Source organism: Pectinophora gossypiella, unplaced genomic scaffold, assembly GCF_024362695.1.
Source record: "Pectinophora gossypiella unplaced genomic scaffold, ilPecGoss1.1 Pgos_31, whole genome shotgun sequence".
NCBI lineage: Eukaryota > Metazoa > Arthropoda > Insecta > Lepidoptera > Gelechiidae > Pectinophora > Pectinophora gossypiella.
In genome coordinates this window covers 580,683-585,731 of record NW_026063241.1, presented here as the reverse complement: position 1 = coordinate 585,731, position 5,049 = coordinate 580,683, and the positions used below count along the sequence as shown (strand labels likewise).

Sequence of the window (5,049 nt, the reverse complement as noted above, 5' to 3'; positions counted from 1 at the left end):
CGATGCGTTCGTTGGAGCCAGTCGATGCGAATGAGGCCGCCCTTGGATTTCGTGGGGCAATGACCACGATATGTGACGCGGCTATGCCCCGAGCAAGGCGAAAGCCCCCGAGACGTCAAGTGTACTGGTGGTCGCAGGAGATTGCTAATCTCCGAGCAGTTGCTTCGTCGAGGCGTCGCGACTACACTAGGCACCGCCGGCTGCGTCATCAGGACGAGGAAATAGAGCAAGTACTGCATAACCTCTACTTAGAGGCCAAGAAGACATTGCAGCTTGCCATTTCCAAAGCCAAGACTGATGCACGCAAGGAAATGCTGGATCATCTCAGTCGGGATCCATGGGGACGCCCGTATCTTGCGGCGAGGAACAAGCTTCGCCCACAGGCACCCCCTCTGACCGAGACCCTTCAACCTCAGCTGTTGGGGGAGGTGGTGACGGCTCTATTTCCGGATAGACCTGAACACCCTTCTCCAATCATGGCGGGTCCTCACACTGAGGAAGAGGCTGAGGAAGAAGAAGAGGAAATCCCACTGACGTCTCCAATGGAGTTGCGCCGAGCTGTGCGTAAGTTGAGGGCCAAATCTACTGCCCCAGGCCCTGATGGGGTACCTGGCCGAGTCCTAGCAATGGCACTGGACATATTGGGTTCCCACCTAGCCGGGATTCTCGATAAATGTCTAGTGTCAAAGCAATTTCCGGGCTGCTGGAAGGACGGGCGATTAGTGCTGCTGAGGAAAGAGGGACGCCCAGAGGAATCCCCGTCAGCCTATCGCCCCATAGTCTTGTTGGATGATGCAGGAAAGATCTTCGAGCGCATTCTTGCTCACCGCATCACCCAACATCTGACTACTGTAGGTCCCGATCTGTCCAATCAACAGTTCGGCTTCCGAAAGGGTCGTTCTACCATCGATGCCATAATGTGCGTCAAAGCCCTCTCGGAACAGTCGGTTGCGTCAGGTGGTGTGTTGTTGGCGGTGTCCTTGGACATTGCCAACGCATTTAACTCACTGCCGTTCACCTGCATCGAGGAGGCTCTCCGGTACCACCGAGTGCCTCTTTATCTAAGACGGATAATTGGGACCTACTTACATAGTAGGCGTATTCTCTACACCGGGCGAGACGGCCGTATCAAGAGTAGGCCCATGAAGTGTGGTGTTCCACAGGGGTCTGTCCTTGGACCACTCCTGTGGAACATTGGATATGATTGGGCTCTGCGTGGTGCATTACCATCTGGCACCAGTGTCGTCTGCTATGCAGACGATACGCTCGTAACGGCGCGCGGACGCACCTTTGAGGAAGCAGCAGATCTTGCCACCGAGGTTTGTGCCGCTATAATACGGCGAATACGGAGGCTGGGGCTGAAGGTGGCCCTCAATAAAACTGAGGCTCTATGTTTTCATGGACCTCGGAGGGGGCCGCCCGCAGACTCCAGCATCGTAATTGGAGATGGCCGCATACCAGTCAGGCCTCAAATGAAGTACCTAGGACTTCATCTGGATGGGAGGTGGGACTTCCGAGAGCATTTTCGACGTCTAGCTCCCAAGCTTGTCGCTGCTGCATCTGCTCTCGGAAGATTGCTGCCCAACCTAGGAGGACCAAACATGACCTGCAGACGACACTATATCAACGTCGTGAGGTCAATGGCACTCTACGGGGCACCGGTCTGGGTCGATGCTCTGACTCGCCCGAATCTGACTCTGTTGTTCAGGGCACAACGAGTCATTGCGGTCAGAGCCATTCGAGCATACCGGACGGTGTCACATGAGGCTGCTTGTGTCTTGGCCGGCACTCCCCCATGGGACATAGACGCCGAGTTACTGGCTGAGACCTATGAGAGGAGGCAAACAGCTGTGGAGGAAGACGGGCAGGTCGAGGGCTCGGCTGCTGACGAGTTGACGAGATGGAGACGACAAGCTCGACGTCGACTCCTGAACAGATGGAAGGAACGGCTCGAAGAGCCTAAAGCTGGCGAGAGAACCATAAACGCCATCCGCCCTGTCCTAAAGGATTGGGTGGATAGGCGTCATGGCTCACTCACCTACCGGCTCGTGCAAATACTATCTGGGCACGGCAGCTTCGGCAAATACTTGTGCCACGTAGCCGGTAGGGAGCCACTGGCGATCTGCCACCACTGTTGCTGCAGTGAGGACACGGCAGAACACACACTGGCGATATGCCCTGCATGGGCTCAGCAGAGGTCTGCACTCACCACCGTGGTGGGAAGCGATCTCTCTCTCCCGGCTGTGGTGAAAGCCATGGTCGGGAGCAAGAGGTCCTGGGATGCTGTGGCCTCCTTCTGTGAGGACGTGGTGGCACAGAAGGAGGCAGCGGAGCGAATAAGGGAGGATGATCTCCTCTCGGCTCCGATCCGCCGGAGAAGGACAGGGAGAAGAAGGAGAGCATACGCTCACCTTCTCCAAACCTAGGTTAGGCCCGCGGGCGGTGAATCGGGGGATTCGCCGTTCGCACATGGGCTTTCCTGGAGGAAGCGGTTTGCGAATGTGTTCCTCGCAAACTGCTTAACAAGGAGTGTTCACGTGTGGCACATTCACACGCACCAGAGCAGGGTCTGGAAACGGACGAGCACCGACGGGTTTGCGGACGAATGCTCGCGCGCCCCGCGTCCCGTCAAATGGTGCAGGCAGGAACACCGTTGGGTTTTAGTGGGTATACCGAGGTGGCAACACCCGGGGAGTCCCACATAACCACGTCGTCCCCCCGGGCGGCGTGGTATGCGTAACGCATTTCCCAACGTTAAAAAAAAAAAAAAAAAAGGTAAACCATTACCTGCCAAATATACAATTGCCTAGCCACTCTACAGTCGTTGGTAATTATAGCTACCGATTCCAAATTCACCTCAGGAGTCGATGGTAGCTATACTTACCAATAGTCGGGGTTCCGTTAGGGTGACCAATTTTATGGATTAACTAGTTTTACAAGCTAGTATAGATTATAAAATTATACTAGTATTGTGTACTATAAAAATCCTTACTAGGTGGTATTTGCATCTCTTCCCTATGAGTTGGTAACATTAAAAAAACAACTGTCGAAGTCAGACGAGTGTTGGTCGAGTCTACTGTCAACTACTGTGTTTGCGATTGAGTGTTTTAGACAAGAAATATGCCGTAAGTATATAAAATATATTATTTTTATTGATTAGCATACATCTTGAATATATCCTCTACCGTTTTCTACAAAAACCTGAACATTTAAGCCATGATTTTGTTCCAAAAACATTAAGAGAAAAATATCGTATCAAAAAAAACGTCTCTTGACACTAAAATGGAGGCAAATTACGGAATATTACACGACGCATTATATTTTATAATGTTTTAAATATACCACGTTACTTATTAGTTACTCGTGGAAACACATTATTTACCGAAATAAACAATTATTTCAGCAGATGCCCAGGATATTGATTGCAGGGTACACCAAATTTGGTCAACTTTCATCATGGTAACTAAACCTACCATCGACTTATCTGGGTTTAAGGGTTCGTACAAACGGAGCGCTAGCGTTATTTTAATTTCAGTTCTAAACAATGACTTTTTTTTCAGAGATGCTATAGTTCAGCTATAGAGAGGACACAGAGAGTAATTACAAAAAAAAAACGAATTACTAAACTGCCAGTAGATGTCCGACAGGAGCTTACGGACAGAAAGCGGCAGGCGCAATTAGATTTAGCAATAAGGCCGCCTTTTGTCTCTAGTGTCTCGATTTATTTGTTTGGTACGTCATTTTGTGCAATCAAGTATATTGTATTGCAAGACTGTAATTTTAAATTCTAATAAAAAATATATATTTTTAAGGTCCGAATGTTAAGTGCTTGGTAAAAAATGTAAATAAAACAAGCATTCAATTATAAATTGGTTTTAGTTCATATTAATAAACCTTAATTTTTCTACTGGTTTTCTTTAATTCCTGAAATCACACACACAAAATGTCTATGTCAATCTTACCCGTTATTGGTAACCATAGTTACCATCGACTTAAAAAGGCAGAAACGCTCAGTGCGAACAGAAACTTAGCGAGGGCGGCCATCTTGGTAAGAATACGGTGTTACAAATAAGTCGTGACCAGGTGTTATATTTATATTTCTTGTGTTTAAACTAAATAACATTAAAATATAATTTGAATACTAGTAAAAAGTGTAAGAAATGCGCTTTCAAATAAAAATTATTACAGTCCCTAGAACATGATACTTTACATGCTATTAACAGGCATGGCTGGGATAACTGAAAAAATGAGCGGATTCTGTCAATTCTAATTGGATTTGAGATAGATTTTATAATGTGATCTTTTTTATTTTTATCTAATTAGAATCATTGCACATCTGGCTTGCTGTTTCTGAATTTTCTTTATTATAGCCACAGTAGTTTTTGAGTTACAAGCCTATTTATAACACGCCACGATATCGCCCACCGAACGCCGCGCAAGTTCGAAATGCCTGGACTGTTGAGGCTAGATTTGCTAGTGCGCCTGGACTGTCAAGTGGCTAGGAGAAAGTACTTTACTCAACAAATATAACTCCGTTGTAGGGAAAAGTCTAGGCTTTCTCAAGATTATTTTTAGATTGAGCTTTTGTGCCTTCTCTAGTGGGTCCATTACTACCCCACAGCAACCACCCCAGGACGATATTCCGTACAATAGAATGGATTGAGACAATGCACAATAGACTGTCATAAGGGTCTTAGGATCCAGGACATTTCTAAGTTCGAGATATATGTACGAAGTTCTTTTAATCCGTTTCGCAATAGCCTCTACGTGCTCATCCCACTTCAAGTGCTGGTCAATTAGCACACCGAGGTATTTAACGCAGTAACATCTTTGTAATACTGGACACCTGCAACCCCCAACAAAACAGTCCCTGTTGTGGACCTTTAAAATAACCTCTTGCTTTGCTAACCCAGCTCTAGTCAACGAGTAGCACATATAGGTACTTTTTTCTTGATTTATGGACAAAAGGTTATCATCAAACCATGCTTTAGCTTGCCTCAAACCATTGGAGGCATCACGTAAAACAATTTCCCATGTAGCTCCAGAAAA

The 5,049-nt window shown here is 47.2% G+C and overlaps 1 long non-coding RNA gene across 1 annotated transcript; it reads left to right on the top strand.

Moving 5' to 3' along the window:
• The first annotated feature begins 3,033 nt into the window (after positions 1-3,033).
• Positions 3,034-3,918, top strand: LOC126380915 (uncharacterized). The gene is made up of 3 exons (XR_007568584.1): positions 3,034-3,125; positions 3,404-3,459; positions 3,561-3,918. It is a non-coding gene; the product is annotated as an uncharacterized LOC126380915 (long non-coding RNA).
• The last annotated feature ends 1,131 nt before the right edge of the window (positions 3,919-5,049 follow it).